Consider the following 15,782-nt stretch of genomic DNA (forward strand, 5'->3'; position numbering starts at 1 on the left):
TAGGCCTATACCCATAACATCACTTACGCCACATCTCACAAACAGAATGCTACTCTGTATATATAAAACTTACCTGTGTCCTCAAGATAACCAGAGGAGGGTGCCATTGTGAAGAATCAAATCTAATTCAGAATGCCTAATTTACAGACAATCAATGACTTATCACCAATGTCAGGCATCACACAATGATAGCACTATCAAACTCAATTAAATATTTAAAGGCAGGGTATCTTAAGGATCGTACCCTTTTTTCAATTTTCACCTAAATTGACATACCCAAATCTAACTGCCTGTAGCTCAGGACCTGAAGCAAAGATCTGCATATTCATGATACCATTTGAAAGGAAACACTGGGAAATTTGTGGAAAAGTTAAATTAATGTAGGAGAATATAACACATTGGAAATGGTAAAAATAATACAACCCCCCAAAAAAGTTTTTACAGTCTAGCTGTACTTTAGATTTTGGCCACCAGATGGCAGCAGTCTGTGTGCAAAGTTTCAGACTTATCCAGTGAAATATGACATTACTGCACAGTATTTTGTATCAATTCAGCAAGGTTTGTATGTGAGTAGGCCTGGTTTGGTTCAGGATAGCCATGGTTTTGCTCAGGATAGTCAGGGTCATCAAGGTAGTCAGAGTTTGATTCGCAATGGTCCTCAGAGAGAATCAGTTGACTAACGTATCTCAGCTTGACTTTCTGACCAACAGTCTGGTAAAGATACACAGTCACTATAAACTGAAGGACCTGTTTAACATCAACAACAACAACAAACTAACTGAAAAACATGTCAATCAAGACAAATGTGAACAGCTGAGTAGTGTGTATGTGTGTGTGTGTGTGTGTGTGTGTGTGTTTGTTTGTGTGTGTGCGTGTGCGCAAGTGTGTGTGCATGTGTCGGTGTGTTTGTGTGCGTGTCTGTGTGTCTTTCTGTGTCTGTGTGTTACCTGAATGTTAAGCAGGACATTCTAACCAAGAGAGACTTTGTAATTTCTTCAAATGATAATCTTTATTTAGTAAGAATTGCAATAATGAAGCTGGTCGACCCCACACTCTTGAGTGTAAGGCCGAGAGCTCAAAGGTACAGAAAAAACAGAGGTCCTATATAGCAGACCTAGAAATGCTTCGTCATGGCTGGTTCCACCCCTCCCATGCAGATCGGGGCATCATAAGCTACCTTGGGTTCATCTTGTGGTTATGTTCACCTGGTGTTGTTTCCCTGTACCCTGGCTTCGTTTCTCAGAAGCATAGATGATTAGAAACAAATAGGGGTTTGTTCTATTTCTCATCTCGATCTCGGCTCACACCATGTCCTTGACTATACCCACAGACCAGCTGCAGGGAGCTAGAGGGGAGCCATCCCTTTACAGAAGCACAGCATTTGTAGTTATGAAAATCTCTTACTATTGTTCAGCATATAATTCAACAATCAATATTCAACAAAGCAGGTAAATACGTAATATTTCTCTTACAGTTTTCACACATCAAAGTTCCTGTAGATTGTTAAAACAGGATCTCACATACTGCAGTTGCACCCAAGCGGCTCTTATCTGTACGCCCAGACCCATGACTAAGTCACACAAGACAAGCCTATACTAAAATATAACCATGGATAATTCTCCAAGTAAAAACAGCATAGTATGTTTAATTAATTTACATAGGTAATTCAATCATTTCCTCCATAATGGTTACATAAAACAGGTTTCTTAAGGCAAAAACAATAGTAGGGTGATTAGTCGGGGTGGATGTGGGTGTATAACACAAACTTCTAGCAACCTCAAGGTTGAGTGTTTGAATCTCATCACGGAAAACTTTAGCATTTTAGCTAATTAGCAACATTGAAACAAATGTTTAGCTACGTTGGAACTACTTATCAAGTTCGCTAACCCTTCCCCTAACCCTTATAGCTAACCCTTCCCTAACCCGTTTAGCTAACCCTTCCCTAACCTTAACCCCTATAGCTAGTTAGCGTTAGACACCTAGCTGTTAGCAACAACAAATTGTAATTTGTGACATGTCATACATTTAACAAATTCAAAACATATTGTAGGAATTGTATTATGAATTGTAATTCATAACATATCATACAAAATGGATAATGGACATCCACAAAATAAGATACCATACGAAACGTAACATATCACAGTAAATGGAGTGTTTTGGATTTATATACGCACAAAATAATACGAAATGCTCTGAGACCATGTTGAGAAAATCAGGCACAGCTCATCACCCGTCTAACACCATCCCTACAGTGAAGCGTGGTGGCAGCATCATACTATGGCGACACTTTTCAGCGGCATGGACTGGGAGACTGGCAAGGACAGAGGGAACAATGAATGGATCCAAATACAGGCAAATCCTTGATGATGACCTGCTTCAGAGCGCAAACAACTTTAGACTGAGGCAAAGACTTACGTTCCAACAGAACAATGACCCCAAACAAACGGCCAAAGCAATACTGGAATGACTTCAGAACAAGAATGTGAAAGTCCTTGAGTGGCCCAGCCAAAGCCCAGACTTGAACCCATTGAAAATCTGTGGATTGAAGGACTTGAAGATTGCTGTTTTTCGCCGCTCCCCGTCTTATTTAACAGAGCTTGAGAACAGAACAGAGCGTGAGAAAAGGAAGAATGGGAGAAAACCCCCTAATCCAGATGTACAAAGCCGATACAAACAAAACCAAGACAAAGCAAATCTGTCATCGCTGCCAAATGTTCAAATTTTGATTTCTGTATATAATTTTCAATACATTTGCAAAACATTTTTCTATTGATTGATATGTAGTCTACATTGGGCCTTTATGATGTCCTTTACAAATCAAATCAAACTACATTTTATTGGTCACGTACACATATTTATCAGATGTATGTGAGTGAGTAGTGAAATGCTTATGTTCCAGCTCCAACAGTGCAGTAATATCTCCTTTCTTTCTGTAATGTTCCCTTTCTTTCTGTGTCACCAAACGTTTGCATAATATTAAAGTTACCAGGTTGTTAGGGCCATACTGGCCAAACATTTTGTTCTTATATTTATATTATAATAGAGATGTGTGGACGTGTGTTTTCATATTTAGAATATTTAGAAGCAACGTGGAAAGCAGTATCGTTGTTGTTTTGGAAGAATCTGTTGAGTTCATGCTGAGACAAACCAAAAAGGAAAATCCCTACATACACACGAATGAAACTGTCAGTGAAACTGATATAACACAGTCAGCTGTCGATCGGCATTTGTCTCGGCTTACTGTGTGTGTTTCTGGATAACAGTCAGGAAGTCACGCCTGACATACTTCCGACCATAACTCTACAGTGCCTTACGAAAGTATTCGTAAAGTAAAGGGGCTGAATAATTTTGCACGCCCAATTTTTCAGTTTTTGATTTGTTAAAAAGTTTGAAATATCCAATAAATGTCGTTCCACTTCATGATTGTGTCCCACTTGTTGTTGATTCTTCACAAAAAATACAGTTTTATATCTTTATGTTTGAAGCCTGAAATGTGGCAAAAGGTGCAAAGTTCAATGGGGCCGAATACTTTCGCAAGGCACTGTATCTTCCTGATTCCTGCTTACAAGCAAAAATTAAAGCAGGAAGCACCAGTGACTCGGTCTATAAAAAAGTGGTCAGATGAATCAGATGCTAAACCACAAGACTGTTTTGCTATCCTCGTTGAGGATGTCATCCCCACAGAAGCCTAGGATTATAGGCAACATTCGCACTAAGCTAAAGGGTAGAGCTGCCACTTTCAAGGTGCGGGACTCTAACCCGGAAGCTTATAAGAAATCCTGCCCTGCCCTGCGATGAACCATCAAACAGGCAAAGTGTCAATACAGGGCTAAGATTGAATCATACTACACCGGCTCCGACGCTCGTCTTATGTGGCAGGGCTTGCAAACTATTACAGACTACAAAGGGAAGCACGGCCGCAAAGCTGCCCTGTGACACGAGCCTACCAGACAAGCTAAATCACTTCTATGCTCGCTTCGAGGCAAGCAACACTGAGGCATGCATGAGAGCATCAGCTGTTCCCGACGACTGTGTGATCACGCTCTCCGTAGCCTACGTGAGTAAGTCCTTTAAACACGTCAACATTCACAAGGCTGCGGGGCCAGACGGATTACCAGGACGTATGCTCCGGGCATGTGCTGACCAACTGACAGGTGTCTTCACTGACATTTGCATTGAGACTGTAATACAAACATGTTTCAAGCAGACCACCATATTTCCTGTGCCCAAGAACACAAAGGCAACCACAGCCTCTCTACACAATTACCACAGACCTGTAGCACTCACGTCCGTAGCCATGAAGTGCTTTGAAAGGCTGGTAATGGCTCACATCAACACTATTACCCCAGAAACCCTAGACGCCCAATTTGCATACCGCCCAAACAGATCCACAGATTATGCAATCTCTATTGCACTCCATACAGCCCTTTCCCACCTGAACAAAAGGAACACCTATGTGAGAATGCTATTCATTGACTGCAGTTCAGCGTTCAACACCATAGTACCCTCAAAGCTCATCACTAAGTTAAGGATTCAGGTACTAAACACCTCTCTCTGCAACTGGATCCTGGACTTCCTGACAGGCCACCCCCAGGTGATGAGGGTAGATAGCAACACATCTGCCACACTGATCCTCAGCACTGGAGCCCCCCAGGGGTGCGTGCTCAGTCCCCTCCTGTACTCCCTGTTCACCCACGACTGCATGCCCAGGCACGACTCCAACACCATCATCTTGCCGGGTGGTGCCAGAATAACAACCTATACCTCAAAGTAACCAAGACTAAGGAGATGATTGTGGACTACAGGAAAAAGAGGACCGCGCATGCCCCCATTTTCATCGACGGGGCTGTAGTGGAGTAGGCCGAGAGCTTCAACTTCCTTGGTGTCCACATCACCAACAAACTAGAACGGTCCAAACACACCAAGACAGTCGTGAAGAGGGCACGACAAAGCCTATTCCCTCTCAGGAAACTAAAAACATTTGGCATGGGTCCTGAGATCCTCAAAACGTTCTACAGCTGCAACATTGAGAGCATCCTGACCAGGCGGTGTCAGAGGATGGCCCTAAAAATGGTCAAAGACCCAGCCACACCAGTCATACGCTACTGCTACTCTCTGTTCATCATATATGCATCATCACTTTAACCATATCTAAATGTACAAACAACCTCAATCAGCCCGATTAACCGGAGTCTGTATATAGCCTCACTACTGTATATAGCCTCGCTACTGTATATAGCCTCTCTACTGTATATAGCCTCTCTACTGTATATAGCCTCTCTACTGTATATAGCCTTGCTACTGTATATAGCCTCTCTACTGTATATAGCCTCTCTACTGTATATAGCCTCACTACTGTATATAGCCTCTCTACTGTATATAGCCTCACTACTGTATATAGCCTCTCTACTGTATATAGCCTCTACTGTATATAGCCTCTACTGTATATAGCCTCACTACTGTATATAGCCTCTCTACTGTATATAGCCTCTCTACTGTATATAGCCTCTCTACTGTATATAGCCTCACTACTGTATATAGCCTCTCTACTGTATATAGCCTCACTACTGTATATAGCCTCACTACTGTATATAGCCTCACTACTGTATATAGCCTCTCTACTGTATATAGCCTCTCTACTGTATATAGCCTCACTACTGTATATAGCCTCACTACTGTATATAGCCTCACTACTGTATATAGCCTCTACTGTATATAGCCTCTCTACTGTATATAGCCTCACTACTGTATATAGCCTCTACTGTATATAGCCTCTCTACTGTATATAGCCTCTCTACTGTATATAGCCTCTCTACTGTATATAGCCTCTCTACTGTATATAGCCTCTACTGTATATAGCCTCTCTACTGTATATAGCCTCTCTACTGTATATAGCCTCTACTGTATATAGCCTCTCTACTGTATATAGCCTCTCTACTGTATATAGCCTCTCTACTGTATATAGCCTCACTACTGTATATAGCCTCACTACTGTATATAGCCTCTCTACTGTATATAGCCTCTCTACTGTATATAGCCTCACTACTGTATATAGCCTCTACTGTATATAGCCTCTCTACTGTATATAGCCTCACTACTGTATATAGCCTCTCTACTGTATATAGCCTCACTACTGTATATAGCCTCTCTACTGTATATAGCCTCTACTGTATATAGCCTCACTACTGTATATAGCCTGTACTGTATATATACACTCTCTACTGTATATAGCCTCTCTACTGTATATAGCAGGCTCAGACTACTGTATATAGATAAAACCTTTACTCTACTGTATATAGCCTCAGTTACTGTATATAGCCTCATCCTACTACACACCCAGAACAGTTACAACATGCCTCTATATGTGCACACACACTATCTTATGTATATAACCTCTCTAGCCCAATGCCGAGGCTTATATGTTAGTACACAAGCATTAGTCTCTACTGTATAAAGCCTTCACACAGTTCCTGGAAACTGTAAACATCTATTTAGTCTCCACAGAATCTTATCTACTGAATACTTTAGTAGCAGGAGACTCTCTAGTTCTGTATATAGCCTTTCTACTGTATATAGCCTCTCTACTGTTATTTTTCAGTGTCTTTTTACTGTTGTTTTTAATTCTTTACTTACCTATTGTTCACCTAATACCTTTTTTTGCACTATTGGTTAGAGCCTGTAAGTAAGTATTTCACTGTAATCAACTGTTGTATTCCACGCACGTGACAAATACACTTTGATTTGATTTGAGTAGCTTAACGGTTCCCCAAGTTGGGCATGCTAGTGCCTTTGACTGTCAGCCCAGATGATGTATGGTCGTACTGGTCACACACACACACAAAACATGAATATTTTGCCCAGAAACAGGCTCCAGACAGAACAATAGTTCAATCATTGGTGTGCAGGATAAAACCTTTACTCTGTCTCAGTTAACCAATTCAAGAGGAACCAGTCAGTTCCAGTCAAGTATTGGCTGAGCCCCTCCCAGACATCCTGGGGACTCCATCACATTCTACACACCCAGAACAGTTCAACATGCCTCTATTAATGTGCACACACACTTTTATATCTTATGTGAGTTTCTTGAACCATCTCAAGCCCAATGCCGAGGCTTAAAGAAGGATATGTTAGTACACAAGCATTAGTAACGTTTAACAGAAATTGCCTTCACACAGTTCCTGGAAACGGTAAACATCTATTTAGTCTCCACAGAATCTTATGACTTTAACCTTATGAGTGAATCAGAGGACTTTGAGAGTGAAGAGCAGGAGACAGAGGCTTTAGTTCTGAACTATACATCCTTTAAAATGAAACACTGAGATTCAGACATTCAAACAAGAATGGGGTAAAGGTCAGGTTCCAGGGTTACCAACTGGGCCCAAGGCAGGTCATCTCCCAATCAAGCTTTAACATAGATGTGGATTTTGTCACTATGGCAGTATGATTTCTGCCACTAGTGGCTGTGTGTGTAGCTGGTCGACGGGCCCCAGTGTCAGCGCCCCTTGTAGACTGAGTCTCTGCTCTGCACTCAGCGCGGAGTCTCGTAGTGGACACGCAGCCATGGCTGCCCTGGGGTCAGAGGAGCAAAGGAAACGAGTCAGATCAGGGTGACACCGAAACCTGGTATAGAGGAGATGGACTCACTGGTTGCCCTCTACACACACAGTCCCATCCACAAACACACAAACACAGGGACACAGGGGGTATGCTAACACACACACACACACACAATTAACACACACACACACACACTACACACACAGTCAGAGAAAAAGTTCTCACCTTCCTCCACCTTCTGTCCCAAAGACACCTGGAGGGTGAAAGCTCCGCCCCATGCACGCTGTGATTGACAGGGTCTCCGGCCTTGCCTGGAACGTCCCGCCCCCAACCTGTGCAGCACCTGAGCAATGACCATGCCGTCAATGTCCAGCACTGTTCCTGCAGAGCCCCTATCCAGACCACAGCAAAATCACCAAAGACAAAGACAGTGTATACCTGTCAGAGCGTTCACACAGTCCACAAAATCACAGTGTGAGTGTCAATCATGAGGCATGTGTGAACTGTGTGTGTGAAATGCTGTGTGTGTGTGTTTGTGTGTGTGTGTGTGTGTGTGTGTGTGTGTGTGTGTGTGTGTGTGTGTGTATATTTGACCTGTATGCGCATTTGTGTATCTGAAAATTAACCTGTGTAGTGTGTGTGTGTGTGTGTGAATGTGTGTGTACGGTGTGTGTGATGTGTGTGTGTGAAGAATGTGTGTGTGTGTGTGTGTGTTACCGTGGCTCTGTGTCTAAACAGTTCTGTCTGGTAGTGTGCCTGTCTCAGGATGCTGTAGTAGTCTGCGTTGGTTGAACAGAGTGATGCAGCGATCTGACTGGCTACTCCCTGACCAATCATCATGTTCTGGAACTTTTCCAGGGCTGCACCATTCTGCAGGGTTGTAGAGATCACCTTTTTACCCTCCTCCAGGCTCCCTGCACGGCCAATCATCCACAACAGCAGCCCACCTACACACACGCACACACACACAGAATATTGACTTGAGTTTGAAGATAATGAACGTCCACAGCTTCTGTGTCGAGACTGTAGCTAAGCCCGAGCAGCACTGACATTCTAACTAGGTCTTGGTCTGCTTGGTTTTGGTCCCAAAGGAACCAATTCACTGAGTGTGTGTGTTTGTGTGTGTGTGCTTCTTCCTCACCCAGACTTGTGACCAGCTCCAGTATGTCGTCTGGGCCCCTCCAGTAAGACCTTTAGGTCCAGTCTCCAGGGACTCCATCACTTCCAGAGTGTTCCCCACACAGCTTGACCAATAGGACAGTTCATACGATCTAAGCACGGCCCCATTCTACGGATCCCCAAACTGTTCCCAACTGTCACCTGCAGGAGAGAATGGTAGGGTGAGGGTCTGGTCCGCTCACCAACCAAGGGACTACACAAAATGGGTCAAATGGTAAGGGACTGCTCAGATGATTCTGGTCCTGTGTACAACGGGTCAGGGGGTAATGCATGCAGGCAGTAGGGGTCATGGTATCAGGGTCAGGGCTCTGGTAAGGGTCAAAGGGTCATGGTAGGGTCAGGGGTCTGGTAAGGGTCAGGGGTCATGAAAAAGGGTACAGGGCTCTGGCCGTAAAGGGTCAGGGGTCTGGGGGTAAGACCCAGGCCCTGCAAAAAATAGGGGGTCTGAGAAAGGGTCAGGGGTCATGGTAAGGGTCAGGGTCATGGAAAGGGTCAGGGGTCATGAGTAAGGGTCAGGGTCTGCTTTGTGTTATGTCCTTTCTATTCCAGAATTGACAACCAGTTGAGTGACTAACAAAATCAACAAGCCTTATTTGATCAATCAGTAGCAAGCCAGGAGTTGAAAACATGGCCCTCCAGACATTCAAACAAGAATGGGGTAAAGGTCAGGTGTCAGTGTTAGGGTTACCATGGACTGGGCCTGACTTGGCTAACCTCCTGCCCAAGGTCATATTTACATATTTCCCCAGATCACACAGAAAGAGATTGCATTCCCAAACTCCACAGTGTGCATCACAGCAGCAAGATGTGTGACCCAAGAAAAGGGCAACCAGTGAAGAACAACACCAGAGTAAATCACACCCATATTTATCTTATTTTATCTTGTGTCCTTTAACTATTTGTACAGATGATAGAGCCTGGAGAGAACACACAAGAAACACTCATTTTTGTTTGTTTTTCACCTCTATTACATGTTCATTGCTTTGGCAATTTGAAAGGTAGTCCAGTTTGCTGTTGTTGTTGACAGACCTGTGATGAGTGGGAGGCTGTCGATAGACTTTGTATGTTGTCTCTCAGAGCGACACATGACCTTGAAAGCCCTTCAGCAGGCATTGACAGGTTATCTGTCCTGAGAATGAACAGATTCAGAGCAGAGAGAGAGAAGAGAGAGAGAGAGTCACACGTTAACAGAATACAGAGAGAGATAAAGAGAGAGAGAGAAAACAGAGAGAGAGAGAGAGAAGAGAGAGAGAGAGAAACAGAGAGAGAGAGAGAGAGAAGAGAGAGAGAGAGAGAGAAACAGAGAGAGAGAGAGAGAGAGAGAGAGAGAACAGAGAGAGAGAGAGAGAGAAACAGAGAGAGAGAGAGAGAGAGAAAGAAGACCAAAAAACAATTAGAGAGAGAGAGATTCAAGAGACAGAGAGAGAGAGAGAGAGAGAGAGAGAACCTGTTGTACAGACTGATAGACGTTAAAGCCAGGGATGGCCTCCAGTTTGTCCAGCGTGCCGCCTGTGTGTGCCAGACCCCGGCCACTTATCATGGGTACCTATGGACACAGCTTCTGATAGTCAGACACACACACACACACACACACACACACACACACACACACACACACACACACACACACACACACACACACACACACACACACACACACACACACACACACACACACACACACACACACACACACACACACACACAGGTGTATCCAGGCAGGTACCTTGCAGCCGCAGGCAGCCAGAGCAGGAGCCAGCACCAGGCTGATCTTGTCCCCCACTCCACCTGTCGAGTGTTTATCCACCTAGCCCCTCCCCACTCTGCCGGCCATGACATCACTTCCCTGACATCATCATCTCCTTCGTCAGTGCTAGAGTCTCCTCTGCTACCATTCCCTGCAGCCAGATTGCCATCAGCATGGCTCCTATACACACACACGCACAGACACATGCACAGTCAACTTGGCTGCACAAACACACACACACACACACACACACAAGCCAAAACACACACACACACACACACACACACACACACACACACACACACACACACACACACACACACACACACACACACACACACACACACACACACACACACACACACACACACACACACACACACATATCAGATCAGAATTTCAACTGTAGAGTAGAGTGCAGGTTTTGGCCTGAGTTTGACTATTGATACTCAGTCTAAAGTGTGTGGGGGTTGTCTTCTCTGCAGACCTATAATAACTTGCCTTATCTGGCATCCCACCCACTGTGACTCTGTGACCTACCTGCACGTCACTGGATGGTGTGTGTGTGTGTGTGTGTGTGTGTGTGTGTGTGTGTGTGTGTGTGTGTGTGTGTGTGTGTGTGTGTGTGTGTGTGTGTGTGTGTGTGTGTGTGTGTGTGTGTGTGTGTGTGTGTGTGTGTACCAATCTGGCTCTCTTGGATGGTCTTGTCCTTGACACCCTGTATGAAGTCTCGGATCTCCCCAGCGCTCAGCTGTTCACCGTTCTGTTTCTTGCGGATGTATTCTGGGAAAGTGGCTGTGCTCTGCTCGTGGTGCGCCATCCCTGCAGCTCACTGACACACAGCGGACTGAAACACAGCCGCATGTGACAAGTAGGAGAGGAAAATACACAAGTGATTGTTTTAAATCACTAAACTATTGTGTGTGTGTGTGTGTGTGTGTGTGTGTGTGTGTGTGTGTGTGTGTGTGTGTGTGTGTGTGTGTGTGGTGTGTGTGTGTGTGTGTGTGTGTGTGTGTGTGTGTGTGTGTGTGTGTGTGTGTGTGTGTGTGTGTGTGTGTGTGTGTGTGTGTGTGTGTGTTTCAACAGAATCGGCGGAATGAATACACCCCTGATCAGCGTAAATACAGTTCACTCTCATAACTGCCACGTTGCGTTCCTTCTCTCCCTTTGCTTGTGGACTTCAATGTACAACACATGTGACCGGGCTAAGAAACATTTCCAAACCTCTACAAACAATAAAAGATGATTGTGACTTTGCCATTGTAATTGTGTGTAAACTTGTATAGTCAAATTAATCTATGATCGTATGCTAACCATTTGTTTGTATGCTGTTCTTTGTATGACATTTTAATATTTGATTATTAACCAATGATATTAGGCCACTCTTGGCCATGATTACAGACACCTGTGTCTTTTGACACTATATAAATGAGTCATCCCGCAGTGTTTGTGATTATACCCTGATGAAGACAGCTTGGCTGTTGAAACGTTAGTATTTACATTTTTGCATCTGAGCTCCTAGAGTGTCTCTTTTATTTTCAAACCTCTACAAACAACATACATCTTTGTTACCATATTATTCTCAAATAACGGCATACATTGTCAGCATAGTTAATAGAACTAACTTGTTAGTAAACCTGCTACAATCATATAGTAACGTCAGTGTAACAGTCAGTTAATAGTTACACAAGGGGGCCCCAGTGGCAATAAATGAGTAAAACCAAAATCTTACCTTGACTTGGAAGAGTTCTAGTGTTGTGTTGGAAAGTCTGTTTGAGCAGCGCGTTTCTGTTGGCTGAACTAGTCGGCTGAATTTACTAGATAAACGATAATGAAAGTGAAAAAAATGCTTAATCATCTCTCTCTCTTGCTCTATTTCTCTCTTGCTTCTACTTCATTTTGGAAGAAATGAATTTGTTCAAAACTGTTCAACTAATGTCTTTCTCTCTCTTATTTGATGACCAATTTACCCCTTTTACCAAAGAGCATCTTCTGTCTACCAAGTCTACTATTGTGTACCTCAGCAATGCTTCCATTCCTCCTCTTCTTTTCTGTGTCTATTAAGGTTTTCAGAACTTCAGAGTTTCCTACCTGTACCGGAACGCTGCTCCTGAACACTGTCATGTCTTCCAACCTTGAGGACACACACCGATCAAATGCCCCTGTCTGTCTGTCTGTATGGAAGGACGAGTGACCAATGGGTGTGAGTGGTGGAGTGGGTCAGTTAATCATTAACTACGACAGTAGTCACAACCCATCACGAGTCAGAAAGGGAAACAGTCATTTTGACCTAAATAAATATGACCCTACCACATCCCCTCATCCCAATACCCTCACCCTTCTTCTTACCCTCACCCTCACGCCTCCCCTTACCCTCACCCCTCCCTTACCCTCACCTGTCCTCCTCTACCTGTACCCTCCCTATAGTCCCAACCTAACATCTGACCTGTCCTCCTCTACCTGTACCCTCCCTATAGTCCCAACCTAACATCTGACCTGTCTTCCCTCACGCCTCCCCTTACCCTCACCCCTCCCTTACCCTCACCTGTCCTCCTCTACCTGTACCCTCCCTATAGTCCCAACCTAACATCTGACCTGTCTTCCCTCACGCCTCCCCTTACCCTCACCCCTCCCTTACCCTCACCTGTCCTCCTCTACCTGTACCCTCCCTATAGTCCCAACCTAACATCTGACCTGTCTTCCCTCACGCCTCCCCTTACCCTCACCCCTCCCTTACCCTCACCTGTCCTCCTCTACCTGTACCCTCCCTATAGTCCCAACCTAACATCTGACCTGTGTTCCCTCATGCCTCCCCTTACCCTCACCCCTCCCTTACCCTCACCTGTCCTCCTCTACCTGTACCCTCCCTATAGTCCCAACCTAACATCTGACCTGTCTTCCCTCACCCCTCCCTTACCCTCACCTGTCCTCCTCTACCTGTACCCTCCCTATAGTCCCAACCTAACATCTGACCTGTCTTCCCTCACCCCTCCCTTACCCTCACCTGTCCTCCTCTACCTGTACCCTCCCTATAGTCCCAACCTAACATCTGACCTTTCTTCCCTCACGCCTCCCCTTACCCTCACCCCTCCCTTACCCTCACCTGTCCTCCTCTACCTGTACCCTCCCTATAGTCCCAACCTAACATCTGACCTGTGTTCCCTCATGCCTCCCCTTACCCTCACCCCTCCCTTACCCTCACCTGTCCTCCTCTACCTGTACCCTCCCTATAGTCCCAACCTAACATCTGACCTGTCTTCCCTCACCCCTCCCTTACCCTCACCCCTCCCTTACCCTCACCTGTCCTCCTCTACCTGTACCCTCCCTATAGTCCCAACCTAACATCTGACCTGTCTTCCCTCACGCCTCCCCTTACCCTCACCCCTCCCTTACCCTCACCTGTCCTCCTCTACCTGTACCCTCCCTATAGTCACAACCTAACATCTGACCTGTCTTCCCTCATGCCTCCCCTTACCCTCACCCCTCCCTTACCCTCACCTGTCCTCCTCTACCTGTACCCTCCCTATAGTCCCAACCTAACATCTGACCTGTCTTCCCTCACCCCTCCCTTACCCTCACCTGTCCTCCTCTACCTGTACCCTCCCTATAGTCCCAACCCAACATCTGACCTGTCCTCCTCTACCTGTACCCTCCCTATAGTCCCAACCTAACATCTGACCTGTCCTCCTCTACCTGTACCCTCCCTATAGTCCCAACCTAACATCTGACCTGTCTTCCCTCACGCCTCCCCTTACCCTCACCCCTCCCTTACCCTCACCTGTCCTCCTCTACCTGTACCCTCCCTATAGTCCCAACCTAACATCTGACCTGTCCTCCTCTACCTGTACCCTCCCTATAGTCCCAACCTAACATCTGACCTGTCTTCCCTCACGCCTCCCCTTACCCTCACCCCTCCCTTACCCTCACCTGTCCTCCTCTACCTGTACCCTCCCTATAGTCCCAACCTAACATCTGACCTGTCTTCCCTAATGCCTTAATACATGTTTTTCCATCAAATATGAAAGACACATAATGGATCTTAATCAAAGCATTTCATAGGCCTATACCCATAACATCACTTACGCCACATCTCACAAACAGAATGCTACTCTGTATATATAAAACTTACCTGTGTCACTCAAGAGAACCAGAGGAGGGTGCCATTGTGAAGAATCAAGAAATCCCATTTTGAAGATTTTAATGCATAATTTACAGACAGTCAATCACTTATCACCAATGTCAGGCATCAGTCAATGACAGCACTGTGAAACTCAGACATCAGTCAATGACAGCACTGTGAAACTCAGACATCAGTCAATGACAGCACTGTGAAACTCAGACATCAGTCAATGACAGCACTGTGAAACTCAGACATCAGTCAATGACAGCAGTGTGAAACTCAGACATCAGTCAATGACAGCACTGTGAAACTCAGACATCAGTCAATGACAGCAGTGTGAAACTCAGACATCAGTCAATGACAGCACTGTGAAACTCAGACATCAGTCAATGACAGCACTGTGAAACTCAGACATCAGTCATTGACAGCAGTGTGAAACTCAGACATCAGTCAATGACAGCACTGTGAAACTCAGACATCAGTCATTGACAGCACTGTGAAACTCAGGCATCAGTCAATGACAGCACTGTGAAACTCAGACATCAGTCAATGACAGCACTGTGAAACTCAGACATCAGTCATTGACAGCACTGTGAAACTCAGACATCAGTTAATGACAGCAGTGTGAAACTCAGACATCAGTCAATGACAGCACTGTGAAACTCAGACATCAGTCAATGACAGCACTGTGAAACTCAGACATCAGTCAATGACAGCACTGTGAAACTCAGTGAAACACCTCAAGGCAGCGCTCTTCACGCTGTCCGTCTGCAGACATAACAACAGTCTTGTGGAATAAAAAGGGGTTCAAAAGTTGTTTGTATTAGTCAATGGAGGAGTCGGCTTGCAGTTTCAAAATGGTGGTACCTTTCTTTCCAAGTAACTGTTCAGGCTGACCAGTACCATACACAACTATTCACACAAGGTGAGGCTGACCAGTACCCTACACAACTATTCACACAAGGTGAGGCTGACCAGTACCCTACACAACTATTCACACAAGGTGAGGCTGACCAGTACCATACACAACTATTCACACAAGGTGAGGCTGACCAGTCAGGGCTGATCGGGTCATTAAGCCATAAACAGTAAAAAACAATGGAAACTAATGAACTAAGATTATTCTCATTGTTCAGCATAAAACCCTCTTTAGTAGAAGGCCTGTGTGGCTGAAAG

The 15,782-nt window shown here is 45.0% G+C and overlaps 1 pseudogene; it reads right to left on the reverse strand.

The window, feature by feature from the left end:
* Positions 1-7,433: 7,433 nt before the first annotated feature.
* On the reverse strand, positions 7,434-12,732 carry LOC127926678 (thymidine phosphorylase-like; annotated as a pseudogene).
* Between the last annotated feature and the right edge of the window lie 3,050 nt (positions 12,733-15,782).

The sequence above is a fragment of the Oncorhynchus keta genome, unplaced genomic scaffold (genome assembly GCF_023373465.1).
Source record: "Oncorhynchus keta strain PuntledgeMale-10-30-2019 unplaced genomic scaffold, Oket_V2 Un_contig_8047_pilon_pilon, whole genome shotgun sequence".
NCBI classification, from domain to species: Eukaryota; Metazoa; Chordata; class Actinopteri; order Salmoniformes; family Salmonidae; genus Oncorhynchus; species Oncorhynchus keta.